This window comes from Lonchura striata, chromosome 1A, assembly GCF_050655825.1.
Source record: "Lonchura striata isolate lonStrDom1 chromosome 1A, ASM5065582v1, whole genome shotgun sequence".
In the NCBI taxonomy this organism is placed as follows: Eukaryota; Metazoa; Chordata; class Aves; order Passeriformes; family Estrildidae; genus Lonchura; species Lonchura striata.
Genome location: NC_140741.1, coordinates 32,335,142 through 32,360,439, shown reverse-complemented (window position 1 = coordinate 32,360,439; position 25,298 = coordinate 32,335,142). Strand labels below are relative to the sequence as shown.

The window sequence follows — 25,298 nt, the reverse complement described above, 5'->3', positions numbered from 1 at the left end:
GCACTCTAAGCATTCATCCAAGCTATTGAGGAATAACTTAATAGTGTGCCCAGTACTGAGTGTTGGGGGGACACCACCAGTGACAGGCCTCCTACCAGACCCTGTGCCACTGATTACAGCCCTCTGGGATCTGCTGGTCAACCAGTTCTCAATCCATCTCACTGTCCACTCGCCCAGTCCACACTTCCTGAGTCTGTGTGGTGATGTGAGATTTGCTTTCTTCCAGTCACCTCTGCTAATCGCCACAACCATTCAAATACCACTGGGAGTGACCTTGCTATGGTGTCCACCAACTCTCTTAGCATTCCTGGATGTATTAGGGCCCATGGACTGCTGGATGTCAAGTTTGCTCAGATATTCTCTAATCCAATCCTCATAGAACAGGGCAAAATCCTTATTTCAACATTCCTTTACCCTGGTCTCCTGAGTCAGAGATTTCTGAGAGCTGGCTTTATTGCTGTGCAGCCATTCAGAATGACTTGAACAAGTTGGAGAGAAGGATTACTGCTTTTCTTATTCTAAAGTTCATCTGTTTTTCTAAAATTCACTTGTTTTTAAGTATCTCCCAGCTTTTTGTCATGAATAGCATACTCTTACTCTTGAATTGAAGAATTGACAGCTACAATTACACGGTGCTCCACATCTATCTATATATGAATGCAGGCACATATACCCCAAACCTATTATCTCACCATATTGTTTTGGGAAAAGACCTATCTAGAAACTGATTCCTTCAGAATGCTCTGTCCTTTTCATTATTCACTGTAGGAAGGTATATGCATTTCTCATTAATCTAACTGTCTTTGCTTTATCCAAAAGGATTCAGTGAGATTGCAACTCACACTGTTTCAGCTAACATGTAAGTGTTTGTTCCTTCCCTTCACAGTGGAAGCTTTTGTAATTAGTCTAGCAGTGCATAAAGAAGCACTTAAGTAGAGAATAATCACAGCCAGATCTTCTGCCTAGCAGTGTTCTACCTATCAGTACAAATTTTGCAGCAAAATGGAACACATATAATTTAAATGATAGCTATAATTTATTAATCACAAACAAATCCATTTTTCTAAGAATGAATCAGTAAAATACAGTGAGGTTGTGTATTTTCACATGACATTTGCCCAGCCAGTGACTGGGCATAAATTTTGTTTTAAAAAGAAATTTCTAAATAAGAGATAAATATCTAATATGAATTTAGCATGCAGTTAATAAATTATTATTTTAAAGATATGACTACAGAATTTGACAAATAACTTTATCATTTGTAATAAACAAGTGTATATAATACATTTTAATATGTGGTGTTCATAATCATCCATGCCACATAACATATACACCTGTAACACACTTGAATCTTTCATTAAAAATTATAAATTTACCTTTAGTGTAAGGTACAACCCTGAGGCTGATGATAACCATGAAGAATTGAGTGTGAATCCTTCAACTGATTTTCCTCTGTTAATCCAAATTTTCTATTAAGAAAAGATTATTTAATTGCAAGTTAGGTAAAACAATTGTAAGCCATTATTATTACAACAATGTCTCCTTCAGGACTTGAAGATAATGATGATATTCCCATTTGAAGCCAGCTGCTTCCCTGAGATTGCTGTGATAGAAAATGTGCTTCTTTATGCAAGTGAATATTTATATGCAACAATAGCAGTCTGGAAATGCCATTAAATATCTGAATATCAATGTTTAGGAATCACAGTTACATATTTTTTCCATTTATCCATTTATCCAGTTTATTCCATTTATCCAGTAACAGCATAGTGAATCAGATTGTTATGATTGAAGATGCATCATTAAAAAAGGTTTCATGGGTCTTTATCAAAGTCTTATGTTTCTTGTTAAAAAAAAATAATTATGGGTACCTTAAAGAGTTTATTTCCTTATTTCTGCAGGTCGTATCACCTGCCTTGATGAACTGACTGTCCTGCAGACTCAGTTTCTGATGCCTGATTTTTCAGGTCCACCTGCCACCTCTCACAACTAATCAATTTTAAGAAATGAGACATCTTAGTGTCACCTACCTGCTTCATATTAAACCAGGATTCAGGATCTTCTCTCTTTTCCAACAAAGGCCAACCTAGAACTCTTCCTAACATTCTTGTGTACCTAAATTACAAAAATTTTCTCTGGTTCTTTTTACACACCACCCTATATCAGAAAAGAATAATGGTATTCATCCAGAATCACCCTCAAGGCTTTTACCATGGTGATAGAAACCAGCTGTTTGACTCCTGGAGTCTCTGGAGGCAAGCATACTTATTTGTTTAAAAGGTATCTAGCTTGCAGAAGAGTCAGAAAGGCTGTTATAGCTGATCAAATATAATGAAAATTATTTGTTGAATAATTTATTTGACAAATATGGACAAAACCTGGCTAATACATTGTTCATCAAATAGTGCTTGCACAGCTAAATTGAAAAAAACAACCCTTAACAGCCATATGCCAACATTTATAAAAATCTGCTTCTGAGTTATATTGAAAAGAATTTAAAAGAATTTCCATGAAGGGACCAAGGGACAAGTTCATATAATTGAGGTATTTAAGTTTATTGATGCTGTAATGAAATTGTCTCTCAATACCTTTAGGTAGAGAAAATCCATAAATATCCTATCTGTCATCACTGTACCCCCTAAATAACTAGCCACCCTCCACATTTTTCCAGAATTAATTAATTTTTATCAGATCTAACCAGTTTTTTATATATTTCACATTTAGGATCCACAGACGAGGCTCGCCATGCTTACTCATTTTGAGGACCCTGTTCTTAGGATATAATTATGAATTCCTCTATGGACAGAGTCCAAATATCTTGAAACCCTTTGCTTTTATTCAAAGCTCAGGGGAAGGAAATGTGACCTCACTCACACAATAACTTATGGTTTAAGGATACAGGAGAGAGAATTTTTTTCTTTCTGGGGAACTAAAGCACTTATTTCCTAGTTCCCAGGAGAGGGTCTTTAACTACTGTTGACTTTGCCAGACTGAGCATGAAACAATTGACAGCAAAATAACACAATCATTAGACTCCTCCTTAGTGTTAGTTTTTGCCATTATGCATAGGCTGAAAAACTGCCCTGTAGAAGTTCAGACAAGGCCAGATGATGTGATCTGAGAAAGAAGCAGAAAGCAGTGTAACATGACTGTGATGTAGAAATGAAAGCAGTAGCCACTTATGCTTACATCTTCTTTCCTTTAACACTGTTATCCTCCCTCAGAAGTAAGTCTATGACTGGTTAAGATTGCTTTGCCAAAACAGGTAAAACCAGACTAGTTTTTCACTGTGGTGAGATTACATAGTTTCAGTTGACAATTCATCTGGAAAGCTTGAAGTTGCCGCTGAAAAACCTGTGTGCACAATGTTTGTTAGCAGTGAACTAGATGTCTCAGGTATCAGATGGAGGGAACATTAAAAGCTATGAGTTTTTTCATCCAAAAGTCCATTAATAACATGAATAAAATATTAATCCTGTTTTTACAGTTCTTTGCTTCAGGTAGGGATAGCTATTCTTCCCCAGCTTGTCCATGAGGGAGACTTTGAAAATCACAAGGAAAGTCAAACTTAAGTCTCCTTCTGTGGTTCACGTGGCTTTATCTGGGGAGCATTTTGTAGAGCATTATCTTGCCTTGGATTACTTTAGGAGATGCATACGGGAGTGTCAGGCAACACTGCACCTTTTTGTGTTCTCTGACTCCTCAATCTTTGGGAAGTAAAAAGTGTTTTTTTGTAGCTGAGGTACATAATTATGTAGTTAAGAGCAGGAAAACAAGATGAATTAATAAACTGTCTTTTGAAAGAGTGAATGACTTTTGTTTCAAACAGTATTCTACTGGTCTTCCCTTTTCCCATGCTGTGAGATACAGGTACAACAAGTTCACAGGGTTCTTTCAAGGCCTATGTAGTGTATATTGTTGCATGTAAAAAGAATTCAGATTGATATCTCAGAATTTTTAAAGGAATAAGTGATGTAATGGGTTACATTCAGCACAGGCCTCTTTTACCACAAGCTGTGTGTGAAAGAGAGGAAGGAGCCCAGGAGCTGCCCACTTCATAGCAAACATCTGTACAGTCATCAGGAGGGAGAGCTTGACATAAATACAGACACATCTGGTAGCAGATTTTCTTATAAAGGAATATATATCAGGCAATGACAGATCACTTGCTGAAAGTAACCTCCTGAGCAATGTTTGGCTTCTCAACAGCTGTGTTTAGTTGAGGATTCCAGCTGAAGATAGCAACATTTGCAGACACTAAAGGCTGAAAGCAGGGAGTAAATGATTAATAACTTTCTTTTATTACTCAGCTAGATGATTCATATTAATTGCACTGAAGCAGATTTGCATACAGTCTAGGTTTATGTAATGATTTGATATAGGTCTATTAAGTATTTACTTTAAGATGGATGGCAGGACGTTTAGATGTGTATTCTCTCCTTTATTTTCCTCTGCCTATCATATTCTGTCCAGCTTTCTGCACACATATTGTATTTTTCAGTCCAATTTCCTCTCTTTCTAAGCTTGTGTGACTGCTTAGAAAATATGCACTTCCAAAATAAGATCCCAGAAGCTCTAGCATCTGCTGCATTTCTAGTAACCATTCTCTTCAATATCTAATGTGACATAGATCAAGGGAAAGAGAAGGCAGATAAGGTAAATTTTTCATTTTCAGTAATTAATCCAGTGAATTTGTTAAAATAAAATATTTTCATTTCTTTATGCTGCAAACTCCTAGAACCATGTGTGAAATATTAAAACATGGAAGGACAGCTATAAAAAGTGAAATGTATATAAATACTTGAAAAGACCCTATAGCTCAGTCAAAACATACAAACAAACAAAAACAAGGAAGAAATCCCAAACTAACAAAAAATGACAAATACACTTTTAAAGAAACACCAGAATAAAAATCTTTGTCCTACTCTGCCCTTAGCCAAACAGAGCTTTCTGCTCTGGACTCAAGACTGAACCCCATTATTTTGAGCACTGGTAAAAGCAAGGATTTTTTGGGTTTTTTTGGGGTTTGTTTTGTTTTGGTTTTTTTTTGTTTGTTTGTGTTTTTTGTTTGTTTTTTTAAAATTTATGTTCAGTGAAAAGAGTCATGTACTTAATTGCTATTCATAGTTGTAGTTCTTACTATTCAGAATCAGATGTTTTGTCTACAGAAGAGATAACTGCATTTCAAATACCTGATCACACCAGTTAGACTAAAAGCACTCTTCACCTTAAAGTCTTGCATACTTTTTTATGTGAGACTACCACTCTGATGCACCAAAACTGAGTCCCAGATAAACATTCTCCTGCGGTTTTGCTTTGTCTGGTATGATTTTTACTCTGGGAAAAAATAATCTGACTAGCCTTTATCTGTGTCTGTTTGGTAAATTGTGGGTAGTTGAAAAACAGTGTGACAAAGGCCATCACAGCATCAACATATTGCTTGTCCTGAAATAATATACCCTGAGAAGAACCAGAAATACCTGCTTATGTGGCTGCAGTAAAACAGACACGTGATTTTTGGATTGATGTCACACTGCCCAGGTCCTGCTGGCTCAGGGGTTGCATGAAATCTGTCTGCCTGCAATGTCCCATGCAGACGTGCATTTTGATTGACTTTTTCCTTACATTAACTTCAGTGTAATTTCCTCAATCACAGGCTTCAGTGGGCTGAAGATTTCAGAGTATCTTCTTACCTTTTTTTTCTAATTTCTCTAAAGTCTGATTATAGTCCCAGCTCTTCTGCCATACCAGAGATTTGTCTACTACTGTTTTATCACTTTTAATTCCAACCTAAATATTATTAAAGAAATGCAGTACATGTTACTTGTGGGACTCCTTATGTGGCATATGTAGCCTCCATATGTATCTTTAAAATGGTTTGTTTTGACTAAAATATGTGTGTTCACACGACTATCACATACCTATAAAGCACAGCTCTTTAGCATGTCTACATCTTGCCATTTGTCTGAGCCACTGATGCAAACTGTGGAAGTGATTCAGGATACAGGATAGGAAGCTGCCTCTCTCAGTCTCCTCATACCAAGCAAGAGAACTACAAATAGAATTCTCTTTTTTCAGTAACTGAAGCACTCCAACATTATCCATTTCCTTGGAGTTTAAGTTCTGTTTTCAGATTTCCAAAGTTCCCTTTTTTCTTAATTACTCCCATGTCTCTCACTTTTAGCAGACATATACATGCAAGGCATTTAATAAAATGGAAGGTCTTTTTAAGTGATGATGTGTCATATTTTGGTTTCAGTCTGTTTCATTTCATGGTCTTGTAGCAGAGAGGAAATAAAAAACCCTGCAACTATTACTGAATATCTTAACAAGTTATGTGAGTTATCTTGTAATTATGCTAAGTGCTGTCTGTAAGCTTATGCAATGTGATTTAGTTTATAATGGTATAAGTACTCTTCTTTTAGATTTAGTCTTGATTAAAAAAATCTGTAACCAAAGAAAAAGTATCAAGATATTTCAAAATAACAAAATCTAATCAATAACAAATTAGAGACCTTAATTGTGCTAATATATGTAGTCCTTTATTCCAATTTATTTAATATTTTGGGGACATGAAAGTGTTTGGACTCCATAATTATTCCTGTAAATAGGAAATGAATGCAAAGTCATTAATTTTATAATTCATTTAAACATACAACATAACCAGGTCTCTGCTAAATCAAGCACCCTGATTAAAAAAAAGGAATTAATTTTCCAGATTCTTCCAGAGGAGAAAGTTCAAAAAGTCATGTTTCCATCAAGCACTTCCATACCTTTATCTGTAGCTATAGAGAAGAATATTGGGTTCCAGACTTTGCTATTCCTGTGTACCTTAGTCTGAGTCTGATTGACACAGAAATACCTGTTAGGATGTTTGCGGTCTGGCCTGCTTTTCCTTTCTTTGAAAACCAAGGAATTCATATTAGAATTACCTTATTTCCAGGTCTTCCCCTGATGTGGAACTGACCTGTTATTTGCTGTTGCAACATATATACCGTCTGTGCTTTCATTTCCTTCCTGATAATTTATGTATAAGTTTGGAATTCATTATGCATTTATTACCACAGACACCGATCTCTACCACTTTAGTTTTAATGTTTGTACACTGATATTTGCAAGGCAATTTTTTATATTAGAAGTTGAAGCATTAACAGATTTAATTGCTGGAGCTACATCTGTAGAGTGGAGCTTTTTTTATGGAAAATTGATGTTTTAATAGGTTGGCATTATTGTTATGACTAAAGACTAGAAGATTTACTACTTAGTAATTTATTAAGTAGATATAATTGGAAACAACATTACAGATGAGCAATTATTCTTTAAATTTGTACTAAAATATTTTCAAATCTTACACTTAGTTGATAGTTTTTATAAAAACCCACAGTTTCCAATGTGACAGTAGGAGGTTGATCTTCTGAAGCTTGCATGTTTGGTTTTCACCAATAAAAAATGTAAATGTAAACCATTGCTTTTCACAGGATTTGTACACCTTTCAATCTGAATAACTGAATTTAAGAGCTAACTACTTAGACTAGAGTAAGTAAAATAGTTACATCTATCCCTTCTCGGTACGCTGCATTTCCAGGTTATCAAACATTAAAAGGAAGGATTCTTTTAGATCAGAGTTAAGAGAACAAACTCCTTTCATGAACACTGCAAGCAAGTCCAATAGGTGGGTTTTTTCCCAAATGGTTAACAAAGAGCAGAATATGCACAGGACAGATTAAGGTCAGCAGTTGTCCTCATGGGAGAAAGGATCAGTAAGAAGAGTCCTTAAAAACAGGTGATTATTCAGGAAAAATAATTTCAAGCCCATCATAGGATGGTGGAGTTTTTGTGTATTTATATGTGTAAGAAAAGATACGTGTTTTATAGGAAAGACAAATCTAAAAGGCAAAAAAGTGCAAAAGCATTCTTTTTTTTTGTTTTGTTTTGTTTTGCAGGCCAAGTAACATCAGGAAGCTTTCCTGTATTGTTCTCTGTGACTTGGGTTTTACAGAAGTGGTTGGTCAGTCCAGTGAGCTTAAATGAGTGTATAAAGAAGTGGCATTTGCAAAGATCTTTAAAATATTCCCTGCTGACAAAGTGGAATATTGGTACAGCAAAGGAATGTTGCAAATAGAAGGAATAAGCAAAGGAACATGACTAAAGTAAAGGAGACTTTTAACATAATTTTAGCACACCAATGGACATTGTAATATTTCTTGAGGGAGCGAGGTTCATTCAGGACAATTTAACAGCATTTAGTTCCTTAGATGTACTTAGTGGCATACTTATGCAATCAGTTTCTTCCCTGGTAAAGCCCTTCCCTGCTCTCTCTGACACCAGGACAGTCTAGCATAGAATAACTGTCCTGAATTCAGCTGGGATAGAGCTTGTTTTCTTCTCAATAGCTGGTACAGAGCTGTGTTTTGGATTCAGTATTAGGATAATGTTGATACCACATTGATGTTTAGGCAGTTGCTGAGTAGTGCTGATAATAAGTCAAGGTGATTCAGTGTCCCATGCCCTGCTGGTGGGGAGTTGCACAGGAAGCTGGAAGGGAGCATGGCCAAAGGGGTGTTCCACACCACAGAGCACCATGCTCAGTACATAAACTGCAGGAGCAATCATATTGTACATCACTCCTTGCTCTCAGGTTTTATTCCATTCTCTCTCTTTTTCATTGCAATTATTATTATTACTATTATTATTATTATTACTATTATTAGCATTATTAGCATATATTTTTAAATTTGATTTTAAAACTTTTGTTATCTCAAGCCATAAATTTACTTTCTTCCCCCATCAGTTCTCTTTTTGACTGGGGAGGACAGAAGGAGAGAGTGAGAGGCTGCATGATATTTCATTGTTGATTGTGGTTAAACCATGACAACTTTTTGACAAAGTTTGACACAGTAAAACTTGTATTGGTATGGATGTTTATGGGTCAAAATCACTAAATTGCTCTTGACTTTAAAACACCTATCAAAGAAAGTACAAAACCCAATTAAAATCACCCCATGTCATCCAGGTCAGTATATAGCTGTGTGGAGTTTTCCCTGGCAATGTAGAATGATTTCTTAAAATAACCTTGCCAAGGAAGGAAATACTTTCTATAATAATTCTTAAGAGCAAAGTTGCACAAGACAGCTAAGCCAATCACTGTGAAAAAGTCCCGCTCCTCTTCTCTTTTCACTTTCTTTCCTGTTTTTATTTCTTTTTTTGCTTAACCAATTTGACTCCACACAGCACTATACACTTTAATTCCAGCGTGTAAGAAGACGAATTTCAATTTGTTTTTTGCTGTTTTCATGATAAAGCCCCTCATTGTTTAACTCCAGAGACCATATAAGCAAATAAGAATAGTGGACTGTTGAAAGGAGAAATGAAGATATCTGCTCTATATTTCCTAAAGCTGCATCCTAACTATGTCTGTGGATATCACCAAAGTCTACTGTCAGTGCTATGTGGACCTTACACCTTGTATGTAATAAACCTTGGAACCCACTTAACTGAAAAATCAATTATAAACTTCTCTACTCCCCACCACAGCACACATCCTCTAGAACATCTGGATACCAGCAATGTCATCCTTCTCTAGTCTTCCTTTTAGTAAGAAAGAAGGTCCGACCCCCTCTTTGTACCATTTACTTTGATGAAAAAGATGAAGATATGTTCTTCATTGTGTGATCTCATCCTGTTAGTCACAGGCATCTTTCCAACCCCTCCTTAAGGATACACCACTTAAATAATTAGCCATACTAAGGAATGGAGAGAGATGGTACCATGGGAGCTGATTGCTAAGTCAGAAAAGTGCAGTCCTCAGTTGAGAAAACGGTAAGGTGGAGCAGAGTGAAGAACTTTGGCATATATTTTCAAAACTCTTCCATGCATTTTCTTTGCAATTACAGTAAGCATCACTTTGAAATTCATTTGTGCAAAACAGTGTTGCTTTTTTTCCCTGTAGTCTGATAGAACCACCTAGATTAACTTTAATTGGTCATGGAAATTGATTATAGATTTTGTCTTAATGCTGACACAATTGCTTTTAAAAGAGACAGAATTTATAGACACCTGATCTAGAGTCTATGTTTACAGATGGTGAGAAATAGGATATACAAATATCTTATTCTTATAAGAGGATTAAAAGTTAAAACTGACAAGGTCCTATGGGTGGCCACCCATGGAAGAAGATGGGAGAGAGGAAAGAAAATATACTGCAAAGGTGTGGTTCCATCACTGTATTAAGGAGCTATAAAACTGGGCTGTGGCTACAAATAGTGTTCCTCCTCCCTTCCTGAGATCCTGCACTTGTCAGATCAGCTCTCTGACTCAGGTAAAAAAGAGAGATTAATTTATCTGCAGTCAGCTTTCTGCCACTTTGACTCACTGAGAAGCCTCACAAAGCCAGTACTGATGCAAGTGGTGATTGTGAAAGCTACCCTAAGGGAATATGATGGAGTTTCAGAAGATCAGAAACTCTTGACATTATTGTCAAGTTTAATGCAAACAAATAGTGTGTTCCTCCTCTCAGGAAGTGACTGGTTTGTTTTTCTGAGGTTTATAGCCTCATCTAATTAATCGTAGTGATTTTAACTTCTTCTCTCCATTTTGAAAAATCTGCATTATGATTTGTTTTAATAGCTATTTCATAAACCATATTAAAAACCATTTCAAAGGATTTTGTTATGCTTTCCCACCTGCTGCTCATAGTTTAGCAATTCTGAATAACTGGCAGAAGACAATTGATGGAAAATATGAGATATTTGTTCATACTGTCGCCTTCCTTTATTAAGCCCTGGAATCTGTGGTATACCAGAATTTGTCTTGGTTGCCAAGTGTCACTCATAGTGGCAGGCCACAGAACAATTTTGCCAGCCTAGATGAATCATGTACAGGGGAAAGGTGCCATAAATGTTCCTATGCTACTGACCTTCACAGAGCCAGCATAACACCTTTGAAAACCATTGAAGCTTCCCAATTTATCAATGAACTGAAACAAAACAAAAATTCCTTAATGGCTAATTTAAATTAAAAGTAGTCTATAATTACATTAATTAGCAATTTTGACCAGGCTTCCGGAAGCTTTAATTTACTATGGATGCCAATAGGTGGAATAAGCTATTAGAGATGTCAATGACTTGCCCAGTTAAAGAATGCTTTTTATGTTTGCCTGTTTTTCCTTTTTTAGTTTGACCGCCCTCTTCACTCTGTCCTGCACAAAAAATTTGTGGTGAAAAGACTTTGATAAAAGCATTTAATATCAGCTAAATTGTCTTAATAATAATTTAAGTGAGGAAATGGAATAAATCAATCTTAAAACTACAGGGTAATGACAGAGGAAGTAGACTGAATAAATTTCCCAGGTAACTAGGAGTCATAGAAGATGGTGTCTCAAGACCACCATCACAACAATTGGGCAAATTCATGAAGCAGAAGATGTCAAGCTACTGTCTTCAAAACTGAAGAGATATCACTCTATGGAATATGCTACTAGACTTGTAAATTAGCTTCTTACAAGAACTTTGCATTTCTCTTACATGTCTTTATTCAAGAAATTCTTCAGCTTTCTTCTGAGACTATGAAGAGGTTTTAAGTGTGGCTAAATATTTAGGGTTGACATAAGAGTTTCATTGCTGTTGTGACTTGACAAACCAACAGGATCAGATTTCAGAGCTTCACTCATGAGTCCCTTCTGTTGTTAATTTGTCTGAAATTTTCTCCTCTCTGAACGTGTTGATCTGGCAATGTCTTAAATCTTGAGGCACTCAGATCAGTAGGGACACTCCAAGTTCTATATGCTTATATAGGTACAGTCACTTCTGGTATTCCCAACTTCCTTTATTTTGGCCATAGCATACAGTAGAAACTGAAACCAATCTTGCAAGCACTTAAATGCACTTCCTTGGCCACTGTGCCCCCAGACTTTCTACTGCTTTTTTGTTTTCCCCTCTAAGTGTACCTCAGTGTTTTTTCTCTCAGTCACAAATAATTTGTGACCTGGAAAGAGTATAGAGACTATTTTTTAATATGAAAATGAGTTTACAAAGTAGATTTAGTTCATCATTATAGAAACAAGCAGTTCTTTAACACAGTCTAACTAGAGAATTTGTTATTTCATAGTTATTTAGTTCTGACAAATTCAAAAAAGAAGAAGAAGCTTCAGTACAGCTTAAGAATACCTCCAATACAGCTCTGTTCATTAACAGAGTGATGCCAAAAAATTGGCATCTCAAGATAAATTTATCCTTCCAAATGCATAACTGCAGAGCATCAGTATGAAAATAATAAAAGAAAAATAAGTTTGTTTTAATTGGCACAATACTGGCTTAAATATCATTGATGAACTATATTTGATTTGCTAATTCATGCTTTCAGCATGACAAGAACTTATTTCAAATTCGGCATTGAATTCTCAAATACCTACTACTAGGCCAGAGAGAAAAAGATAAGCTTTTCTCTGCTTGCAGTGCAGCCATTTCAGGATAAAATTGGTGGACAATATGAATGTTTTGTCCTCTTGGTTAACCCTTTCCATCCAGACTCTGTGAAGGTCTATGTTAAGGGTTTGTCTTGCCTCAACATGTAACTATCCAAATGGAAGGTTTCTATGTAAAACATACTGATAAGAGACACCCCCTGAATGATCACACCATGTAACACCATGAAGTGATATTTGAGGCAATTCCAGATAACCCATCATGGCTTTTGGCACAGGTGCCAAAAGCAGTAGAGACTTAAAATTCTGAAGCCATAGCTGAGCTGAATAACAGGGAATTTAATGTCTTTCAGCCTAGAGGTTCTCATCTAACCATAAACCCTTCGAAAGAAAAGAAAAAGAAATGAGATTTGTCCAGCTAAACCTATAAGAGGAATAAATCATCTGGAGTACATAAAAATACAGCCTAGTTTACTACTGATTTGTGTCTTCCAGTTGGCAGTGATCTGACTGGAGATGTTTTCCTGTTTGTCTTCCACCCTCATATTCTGCCATAAGTAACAAATGGAGGACTCACCCTTTTCCTCTGTAGGAAGAAATCCACAGACTCTGTCTTTCCTTTTCTCACCTGTCTATTTTTTTAAATATTTGGAAGCATCATGTTGTCTTCAAGATTCCTACTACTTTGTAAAATTTATTTAAGTCAGTTACCATTTAAAAGGATTTGTATTGTTTGGATTTTGGAGGCTTTTTAGTAGTGAGGAGGATAGAGACAGGTATTTCCTTAAGGATATATTTGAATAAGCTGCATCTTTTTAGTACTTAGGACATAGCTTTGTTTTCTAAAAAAATGTGCCTGTGCTCTGAAAGTTCATTATAGCTTTAAGATAATGAGCATGACATCACTACATACAAGAAATTGAGTAGTCAGCAATTCACATCCAAACATTAAGGCATATCTGAAATGCCTAATTATTATGATAATAAGTTCAAATGTATCAGTCTAGGCAAATGAGCATAAGTAGACATGATAGTATATCTCATGATGAGCTGTTCAAAAATTATTGACCTGTAACAATAGAAAAAAATTGTTACAGACTGGCATTCAAACTAGAAATAAGGAAAATCAGAAATTTATTGCCACCCAGAAAACTAATCAGAACTGAAACAAGCAAAAAATTTGATAAACCTTGGGTTAAATTCAGTACTAATTTAATGTAGCAGACATTTTGATAATACAACACAAATTAAATCCTTTGATAACTGTTAAAAGTTCTACTCTTTGGTAAGAAATACCTAAAGAATAAAAAAATAAAAAATTGAGTCATCTTAATTTAGCAGATAATTCATCTCCATCTTTTTAAAATTATATTATTTTGCTTGTACTTCAAGATAAAAAGCAGAAAAAATATTTACAGAAACATTCTGGTCAGGAATCTGGGCTTAGTATCCTCTGACAGTATCCCAAAAGGTACCTGAAAATTTTTAATCAAACCAAGCACTATCATGAACTTTCAAAAGGCTGTGTTTAATTTTCTAAGTGTCTAGAAACCCTAATCTTAGGTTTATGGACATGTTCAAGAACACTCTATAATCTCATGGAGCCTCAGGTTGGCATAACTGAATTCTAAGACACAAGACTTAAATATGTTTATTTGTCTTGAAGTTCTTTTCTAACTTTACCCCACTGAAAATAATGGAAACTCACCAATTTTGTTGTCTACTTACATTTATTAATGCACATAAAATGGATTTTGTTTATACTGGGATAGAATTTCTCTTGTTACAGTAGAATTTCCCTTCAGATATTTATAAAATTTTAAACACTGCAGGCAAGGCAGACATAGTAATGTGAAAATAATATAGTTTTCTGTTAGGTTAAAAATAGATTATGAAATTATTCACATAGAACAAAATGGAATTTTTTTGCATCTTATGGCAAACCAGGAAACTAAAATGTTACTACAAAATAATTTATTTCACCTGAATCTGACAATTAAATCCTACTTGTATATTCTCTTTATTAAGTTAATATATCTTAATTACAAGACCAAATCCTGCCCCAAGAAACCCTTTGGTATAATCATATAATAAATTCTGAAAATTAAGTGCTTAGTTTAAAAGATATGGGAATTAAATTACTAGTCTCCTATGGAAACATGGGCTCTCACTTTCTAAAACTAACTGCTCAGGAGCCTTCCACAAAGATTAAAATGTAGATTAAAATGATAAGGTTGATAGAGAACTTTGAAAGGCTAGAGAAAAAGGGAGATCTCGTGGACCTTCTTGGCAGACTGACCTGGAAAGGTTTTGCAGATAGACCAGCCAGAACCTACCTGTGAAACTCAATGACGTGTAAGATATACAGGGTTAGATACCATCTAGTAAAGGTTCTTACCATCAGTCACTTCAGCTTGTCCTAGAACCTACTGTCAGTTATTGCAGTTTTACTTTCCTTTTAACCACTCTTTGATGTGTTTATGGGTGATAAGGGAGAGAGACAAAGGGGATAGATGATAGATAGATAGATAGATAGATAGATAGATAGATAGATAGATAGATAGATTTATTATTTCTTATACTATATAAAACCACAAAGAAAAAAAATGCTGCAAAGTATAAGCTGTGTCAAGACCAATAACTGAATGTCTTCAAGTACAGAAGTGTTCCCAAGACAGACAGGTAAAGGTGATGGCCAAATATCTGCTTCACTATCTCCGTGTCACCTCTGTAGTCTTAGGCATGTAAGAGATCACTAAATAAAATTAATTATTTATTTTTTTTGTCAATAAACAGTATATTTGTTTAAGGAGCTCACTGAAGATGGTAGAATAAGAGTTAAATTATAGCAAGAGGAACATAACAAAACAGAATCATACATTATATTGATTATAACCCAGGACCACAGCAACCTGACATGAGCAAGGATTCTAAAAACAATTGTGAAACAAATAGCAACCACCAGAATAATCAAGTCATTTATCTGTGATTCCTGAAAACAGTTAGGGAATTCCACACCTACAAAACGCAATTTAGCACCTTCATATGAAACCAGTTTATGTGACCAGTTACATATGATACTTTTGCTTCATTCTACAGTAAAACTTGTCACAAACATTCTTACTTTCTTACTGTATGCATTGAATGGATCTAAGGAAGCATTTCAATTATTAATAATGATGAGTAATAAGCTACAGCTTATTTTCCCAGGTCATTTACCTCTTTTATGTGGTGATGAAGAAGAAGTTTAATTTTGTCAATGTCATTGCCAAGGCAATAACAACAGAAGCACAGTAAGAAACTTGTCTGTATAATCAATTGATGTTTTAATATGCTTGGGTTGGCACATTTGACTCCAGTGTATAACCTTGAAATAAAACCAAAGCTGCATTATACAGGCTTTGAATATATTTTGATTTAAAATTACACATCATAAAGTAGTTTTAAAAGCAAAAAAATTATTTAAGAAATGTTTTAATGACTGGTAAAAATAAGATAATTCAGAAAATCTGTTTATGTAGCTAGCCCTATTATAAGATTTTAAGGTCAGCCTATGGAGTCTGATGAGATTAATCCCAGAGTAGTAAGAGAGTTGGGTGAGGATACTGTGTGACCTTTCTCAGTTATTTATCAATGGTATTGGAGAACTGCAGATATCCCAGTCAACTGGAAGCTAGTAAATGTTTTTTGTACTTCAAAAAGGGCAATAGAAGATCCTAGCAATTATGGGCCTACCAGTCTTACTTTGGTGCCTGGTATAATTACAGAGACAATTATTCTGTGAGGTATTGAAAAACTCATAAAAGACAATGCAGTCATCTGTCAGAGTTGACGTGGATATATGGAGGGAAAGTCATGCCTTACTGAGTATCCTATTATGACAAAGTTACTTTCCACCTGGATGGAGGCAAGATAGTGGATGTGTTGTTGAATGTTGGGTTTTTTTCATTTTAACAAAGATTTTGACGCTGTCTCTCACAGTATCCTCCGAGACAAAATATCCAGCACACAGGTAGACATATATGCACTGCAATGAGTGAACAACTGGCTAAAAGAGTTTGTAGTAAATGGAGTAATATCTGGCTAGTAGACAGATATTAGTGGGATTCCACATGACTCAATTTTAGGGGCCCTTTTATTCTCTTCAATAATTTTATCAATGACCTGAACAAAGTAGTTGAGTGTGCACTAAGTTTGCCAAAAGTTCAAAATTTGGATAAGCTGTTCAGGAGAGATCTTGATAGACTAGAGCCTTGGGCAGGCACCAACAACATGAAGTTTATGCATGCCAGACTCTGCGCCTGGAAAAATGTGATCCTGGATATAAGCGTAGAATGGGGGGACAAGGGCAGGAGTGCAGAAAGGAATACAGGGGTTTTGGTTGATGGAAAACTCAAAATGAGTCAACAATATACTCTGGCAGACAAAAGGTCCGATTATATCCTGGAGTGCGTGAAATACATTGTAGCTAAGCAGTGGAAAGGAGTGATTTTCCCCCAATATGGCATTGGTGCAGCCTTGTGTCCTGGTTGCTGTTTTGAGACCCACAATGTAAGAAGGATATAGAAATATTAGAATATGTCCACTGGAGAACAACAAAGATCATTAAAGTACTAGAGGATAAGACTCAGGAGGGGTGGTTTAGGATATTTAGTTTGTTCACCTTAGAAAAAAAGAAACTGAGATGTGACCTCATTGCTGTCCAAAACTTTAGAATGAAGGTGAGTAGAGAACGAAGTGCTGATCTTTTCTTCTCTGGTGTTCATTGAGGCATGTGAGGGAATGGCTTAAAAAGCTGTATCACGAAGATACATTTATTCACACTGGATATTAGGAATAGGCAATTTCCTGAGTAGGTGGATCACTTGGGGACAATCTGCCCAAGTAAGAGTTCCCAGCCCAAAGTATTTTGGTGTTCAGTATATGCGTGTACAATATTCTTTGATATATATTTTTACCTCTATGTTTTTTGTGTGGAATCAGGATTTGGACTTGATCTTATGTCACTTCAAAATCAGGATAATCTATGATTCTGTTATTCTAATGAGAGTCCACACTCTTCAGGAATTGGTCCTTAGCAAATTTTAATTTGCTTTTTCTCAGCAGATTTTGTGTTCTTGGATGCTGTTGATTTGGGAAAGACTACACAGATTTTCTGGTTCCTCTAGGGAAGGAAATCTTACTGTAAATATGCCACCCTCATAAGAGAAGGATTGAGACAGCAGATGAAATATAAAATATCAAGGTCTTGATCTGGAAAGTGAGCACATTTTCTTTCTAATAGGCTGAGAGAGATTTTGCCTGATGAAAACAGCATCAAAAATATGAAAATAGGAAAGAGATTAATCTAGTTTTCTACTCTTTCTGACAGGTAATGTGGATTTTTTTTTTTTATTTATCAGTTTTATTTATAGGATTATTAGTTACTTACAAGGATTAAACTCTTTCCACATGATGAACAAGCATTTAATGGGACAAAGAAAGTTCATTAAAGCATTACTGGCTCCATCTCAGGAAACTATGTTGCTTATGCTCTATTATAGCATCAACATTTTTTTTTAGTCAGTGATGGCAGAAACCTTGAAAGCTCTTGCTCAGTTGCAGGTAACAGACATGCAAATAGCACAAGACTAGTCCAAATCTATACCAGTGCAGTGCATTAAATACTTCAGTAACATGTCCGGTCAAAATTTAAGTGTTAGAGAGAGACATATAATCCCCAACTCTCTCTCAAGAGTCAGTTTCACACTCTGATAGGTACCAGGGACTTAAAACCTGTGATTTACAGCACAGGAGTTCTGATATGTACTGAACTCAATACTGTAACCTTCCAGAAATTTGCTTGCAGTTTTTACGTAAATTCAAGCCCATTTTTCATTGTTTCTTTATGTTAAATAACCTCTATGTTGTCGTGGGTTTTACATAATTTAAATATGAATAGACTCTTTCCATGTTTTACCTTAATTATTATTTAAACATGCTAAACATTTTATCTAGCTTTTTCAGTCTTTCACCCATGTACCATTCCCTCTATCTTTTTTATCAATTGTGTGACTTTTTTGCCATTTCCTTCAGATTTGTCAATATCCCCCACCAGTAGAGAGGCAGAACTAATTGTAATGGTTTGGGTGTATGTTCCAAGCAGTTGCATATCAAAGCAATATTAGCTCGTTGATTTAGATGTGATCATTTTTGTCAGGAAAGGATGGCATAATGGTTTAAATGGTAGTCTGGGCATCAAAAGATCTGGAATTTTTCTCTCTGAAAAAAAAACATATATCCTCTGTAATTTTAGGCAAATCCTTTAAGGCCAAATGCCAATTAGGTCCTTACGGCAGACCTTTACTGTGCTTTGTGCAAAAAAAAGAGGGAGGTCATTAAGATCTCAGGAACCTTAACCATTAGAATTACACAGTTTTAGGTCAGTGCTGCATTTGCAGTTTTGGGACATGGTTCTTTTCCTAAACCTTCTTGATTAAAGAGGTTAAGCAGCTGTAAATATTGCTATTAATTTCAAACTATATTTTATTTCAAAACTTAGGTAATTGACACATTTTTTCTGGAATCAAATACATTTTACATATTGTATTACCTATAGTCAAACCCAAAACCCTTCTTTGTTCTCTTTTTCCTCTGTCCTTTCTTTTTTTTGGCTAGTAAGTTTGAACTCCCTCCTGCAGTTATGGCAAAGATTTGTTTTTAGTACTTGTTAAAGCACTCAGCTAAGAAGTAGTGTCTACACAGGGGTGATTGAAGTTCAGTTTCTTTGGCAGTGAAAATGTTCCCACCACTAAATTAGTGGGGACCAGAAGAGAGACAGGGTAGGGAGCAGAGATGGTGCCTTGCATTAATTCATTATATTTCAAGTCAAACTGTATGTTTTTTAACACAGTAACTACTAGGAAAGTCCTCTATTGGCTCTAGTTACTAATATTTCTGTATCCATAGGTTGCCTGTCTATAAGAGAAAAAATAATAGTATATTCAAATAACTATCTTAAAAGCATTTTCCTCGCAGAGATAAAATATGTTTGAATGTTCTTGAGATTTTGAGATAACACTGTATTATGGGATGAGGGCTAATTAAGATCCTTCAAGAAATAGTAGGAAGCCTAAAACTCCATGGTTTTATGTGCTGCTCTCTTTCAAAGCAGAGTTAATTAACTTTCCACTTTTAATTAACTTTTCACACTTTTATGGGTTTTCAGAATTATTCCTTCATGTTGCTCTCTCATTTTATGTATACACACAATCTATACATGTGTATAGATGCAAACTCATTTTTCCTCTGTGATGAAACATAATTTCCTGAACTGGAAATTCAGGCATTTTTTTTCTTTTTAGTTTACGTTTCCATGAGATCCACCCCATTATTTTAATATATATATATCTGAAACAGATCAAAAGATACTCATTTGTGAGTTTCATTAACATGACATTAATCCCTTTTTCCAGTTCATTAACAAAGATATTAACTACTGCGATACTTAAAATTGATTCCTTTCCATACTATTATTTGCTTCTTCCCATTCAATACAATGCCATTTACTAAGAATATTCAGTAACAGATCTTCAGGCAAGCAAGGTAATACAGGTAAAACAGATAATACATTTTGATTGAAACAAGATGCTCTCTTCCCTTATCCTGAAGATTTGTGAACAAGTGGAAATGTCTGTTAGAAGAACTCAAATTACTGATCAGCAGTTTTGACTAAACAATCTCGAAAGAGTAATTCGAAAGAGCAATTTATGAATGTTCAGTAGCTAAAGTTTCAGAAGAATGTCAAGCTGCTCCTAAAAAGATGCAGGGAACTATTCTTTATTAAAAAGACAGTCCACTTCTAAATACAATCTTGTGTCCCTACTGTGTCATGCTGTACCATCAGTCTCTCTTTTCATAAAGATGTCTAGACATCTGCTAATGTTTGTTGCTTTGATGACAACTTATTTTGAATGTGTCCTGTCTCAAAGAAATTGCACTTCCTGAAACTGGCATTTCTTCAGCTATGTTTCAGATATTGTGTATGCTTTTATTTTGAACCTGTATATCCCACTCTTTGCCTTTAACCTGTGAACTGTTTGAAATTCAAAAGAACAGATGTGCTCTAACTTGTCAGTTTTAATGCTTTGATACTATTTTCCCCTGCATTTTTGTTCTTGCACTTGTTTCAGCTATAGAACATGGCACACAGAGGTATCTCTCTGTCAGCCCTTCCCTTCTGTCTACATTGCTTTTCTCTCTTGCCCTCCTTCATTCCTGGTTTATTTCCTGACTTCTCACCTCTCTTTCCTTTACTTCTGGTCTCTGTGTATAGGCCTCTTCCCATCATTTTTTGTTTTTCTCCCTCCTTTGAAATGGGAGGATGGGAGGCTGGCAAGGTGTGTGTTTCATAGCAGAGCATCTGTGAGGCTGCAAAACCTCATCTCACCTGCTGAGCACCAGATGCTGCCTCATGAGGTGCTGCTTGGGCAGGACAGCAAGAGGACCTGATCTTGCCAGATGCCTTGATGGCTATGAATGAACAGCTGGGCCCAAGAGGGAAAAGGATCCAGGAGGGGCCGCCTGGAGTTTGACTGGATACACTGAGGAGGTTTGAAAGGAGCAGCGTCTCTCCTGGTTGCGCCGCTGCCCCTTCTGCAGCTTTTTCTGTCATCTGTATTTTCAAGCAGAGCAGGCCAGAAGTTGATAAACCCCTGCTGTCCCCTTCTCTGCCCCTCAGCAAGCCAAACAAACTTGCCTACTGGGATTAGTTATAAGTGAACCATTTTACAGAGGGACCTGTGCTTGCACATGCAGTGACAGCAAAGATGTAAAGTGAGCCACTGTTCTAAAAGGGCTTCCATGAAAGCCTCTCAGCATTGTTTGGTGCCCTAGAGAGGTTTCTGGTGCTAACATGACTACAGCTCTCTGAGTCATACTTTCCTTAACAATATTGCCAAGTGTTAATTACAAAAGAAATGAGAGATACTTATTTGACCCAACTGTAGTTCTGCATTAAAATTGAGTTTGCCAAGTGATTTTGAATTTTAAAGAAAAAATATGTATAAATCCTCTTGTGTTTTAAAAGGACATTGTAATTTTATATATTATGTATCATGCCCCAAAAATGTCTTGAAAAGACTAATAGAAAGAAAAGGACAGGTATAACCCCTATGCCAATTAATACTTTCCAATGGTTATTAATTTGTGGGCATTAACCCCTTTTAATTGACCTTTGGACATATGATTAGACAGACAGTGAGCTCTGCTGACCAGCACATATATAATTAGCAAATAGCAAGGTGAGATAGAACTGGTTTAATCTCATTTCATCCCTGAGACTTTATCACCATTTGGCCTAGTTCCCTTTATCCAGAGATAACAGCTTTATTTGGCAGTGAATTAAAGAACCAAGTAGCTTTACATTGTAATATAGGTCAAACAAAACCAGCACATTCAGTGTTGGATTGTTTGACAAGCAAAATGCCTGGAGATTGTTGGGAGTGGGAATAAAACAGTTGCAAAGAGCTGTAGATTTTCAGTCTTTAAATAGTGTAAAAAAAAAAAAAAGTCAAAGATTCTATTTGGAGCCATTCAGCAGGTCCTGTGGCAGTTCATTGTGCCATCAGGCCAGAAATCAGAATTTAAATTCCAAATCAGCTGGCAAGGACTTGGAGCAATGTGAAACCTAAGAAGATTTGGCCAGTGTCTGTGAGATTTTCCCTCATGATAATTTTAAATAAAGTTTTCCATTTGACTCAGGAGTAAAAATCTGCATAAGAAGGAAAGTGAACATTTCAACTCCTTCAGTTTCCACATGAGTAGTAGCACTGGTAAACTCATTTGAAGAAAGAAAAATATTATATCTGAGATCATGTTCCCCTACTCAGTTGATCTTTTCAATAAAAATAGCCTGTTTTCTCACCTACAAAATAATCTAACCATTAGATTAACAGATTGTTACTGGTCATCCTGATTTGGTACTCGGCATATTCAGTAAAGACCCCAGAACTGATTGAATAACTTCTGTGAGTTTCAAGATTTGTAAAGTCACCTACCAGTGGAATATAACAGTATTAACTCATTTGATGCCACACTAAATTATTTCAGCATATGCTCAATCACATGAAACTAAAAATATCCCAGTGACTCAAAAAGCACTTAGCAGGTTTTATTAGAATTTTTTGTTATATAATTTCTTTAAAAGTGAATGGCTGCAGGTATTATTCATGAGAAGCAGATAAGGTACAGTGCTACAACTCCCACTCATAGAAGCTTTTTCAGCTTCTATTGCACCAGTGACTGTCTGTACTCAGTAATCTGTCCCAGACAAGTGTGTTGCAAGTTTTGTTCAGGTTTTCTAAATATGACACTGCTTACAAACTGATCTGCAAAAGTGTGCCAAAAAATTAGGGAAAGAGGAACTGTAGGTAAAATAGATTTTGAGGACTTTTCCTTTTAATTTGATTATTAGCATAAATAAAATTTCATTTATTTCTGGTGTGGGGATAAAGGGAAATACTAGTATATCTTTGATCTGTTGCTAGGACAATCCCATTAATGGGACCTATACCAATGGCCATTAAAAGATCTCTTACCCAAAGGGAAAGCACTCTGTGCCTCTCCTCAGAAAACTTACTGGAAAGAAATCATCTTGAAAAGCAATGGGTTGATCGCTGACCCAGATCTTTGCTAGGGAGATTGGATATAGGACACATGGCTCTTTGGAGATTAGTTCTTTACTGACTGTCATCCAGAAAACTACCTTGTGGCCTTAGTTGGAGGGGATGCAGTGGACCCCTCACAGTCTTGAGCATCATCTGAAACTCAATGCTTCATGTGTGTATATGGACACTAAGATAAACATTGGGTTAAAATACGAGCACAAGCCATATTGGTGATTCTGGGTTCCTGTGGGAAAACACCTTCCACATATCCACTGCTCTGAAGAAAGCGGCATCAGCTGCCTAAATTTTATTTGGACAGCTAAATACTCATAGTTCTGCTGTGTCTGGGTGAGCACAGTTTATTATATAGATGGAGGTGGTTTATTATTTGGGCCAGGAGGTGGTCTCTAACTCCATTGAAGTAGCTGCATAATGGAGTAGACAATGTTCTTCAATTATACCATGTGTTGTATGGAGGTGGCTAGTGGTTGCATTGAAATTCCTTCAGACTAATTTAACATAAAAAAAAAGGGAGGACTTAAAGCTGCCTTCATGCATCTATGCATGTTTTCAATAGAGAACTAGGCTATAAAAACTGACAGAACAGGAACAACAGAAACAAATTTAGGACAGAACTTTAATTTGCAATCACACTATTGAGGCTGCAAAATAAGAAAAAAATAGCTGTGAAATGCACCCTAATTAGACAGGAGTAATAATGCCATTTTTTTTTTATTCAAGAGAGCTTAGTTATTTTGATTATTTTCCTATTTTAAGAAATTATGATATTTAATTCTGCCAAGTCTGATATCTTAGTGACCTCTGATATTGTAGTGTAACCTTTGGTCCTAAAGATATTAATCAATTTTTTCTTTAATATACAAAGATATTTTAAATTATTCTGTCAGGAATTTAAATGTACAATAATGCCAAAAAGAGCATATTCTTTCAGATTTTACTTCTGCTATTGTTTCTGAAAATTGGGGAACAAATGAGTGTGTAAGAGGAGCTTAGTGTCTATTAGCTGCTAGGAAGATATTAATGATTTTGTCACTAGATTTCAGAATTATGTTTCTCAATCTGAATAAGCAGATAGATTTAGGTAGATAGTTTTGATACCACACTCATAATCCAAGGGATTTAGGGAGCTTCTTGCATTACCCTGTACGAATGCAATATAAATACCACTCATCAAACAGCACAAGTTTAGAAAGATGACACATGCACATGGTAGTAATAGATTTTAATGTGATTATTTTTCCACAAAGTAGCACATTTCTGGTTTATATAAAAATTTCATGTAGATAAACTTTAGATTTTGAAATCCTCAGTGACAAAAGAGAATCAAAGAGAACTATGCCAGATTTGCCTTAAAATGCTAAGAAAAATGTCCAATAATATGAGTTTCTTTGTACTTTATCTTGGAGTCTCTCAGATAATGAATGGAATTTCTACAACATGAACAAAAGCAAAACTGGAAATATGGCTTTAGGAAGAAATGTCAACACAACAAGATTAATTACATAAAAATATCATCAGCATGAAAAGAAAGACTTGACCCTTCCAAACATATCTCCATATTTTAAGTTAAAATCATATTGGACAGCTTTTATCTCTCCCTTTTGCTAACATTCTGGTAAACAAATGACATTCCCATAAATTGTACCAAGAAAGTAATATAGGACCTACAGATTTTAGCCATAGAACAAAATATATTTTGTGACATGAGAACTGTCTAAATTTAAGATGTGGTTCACATTCCAGACTAAGACACATAGAGCTAATCCATATACATCATGGCTCACTTGAGATGCCTTACAGCTTCACACTGCACTTCCAATTTATACTCCTCTAAGTCTTTGAAGAACCAGATCATGCAGCTAATTCTTGAAACCTTATAGCCTCTATTATGAGCAAGTTCTTCAGATTGTTTCTATAGGAAAATTTGAGTACTTCTCTTTGTCCTTTGTATATATAGAACTGGTGCGTGTACAAATTTTAGCCTCCCGTTGTGCACAGCATGAGAGCAAGACAGGGATGCAACACATCTACCATTCTGAATCCAGGGGTTGGTCCTGCAAGTCTGGGTGCAGATGTGGAGCTTCGTGCTCTAGTGCAGAGTGGTCACCACTCTGCAGAGGCATAGCCCCCATCCAGTGAGACACTGTGGTGCCCATGGTCTGCCTCTTGCCTCAGATCCTTGCTCCTAAAAATTAAGCTCTGAACTGTCC

General features: G+C 35.8%; 1 long non-coding RNA gene across 1 annotated transcript in view; it reads right to left on the bottom strand.

Moving 5' to 3' along the window:
- Positions 1 to 25,298, bottom strand: part of LOC146763431 (uncharacterized) — a 47,751-nt gene that overhangs the window by 3,588 nt on the left and 18,865 nt on the right. The window contains exon 3 of the long non-coding RNA XR_014952150.1: positions 1 to 25,298. This exon is cut by the window's left edge and continues 3,588 nt beyond it. This is a non-coding gene — a long non-coding RNA (uncharacterized LOC146763431).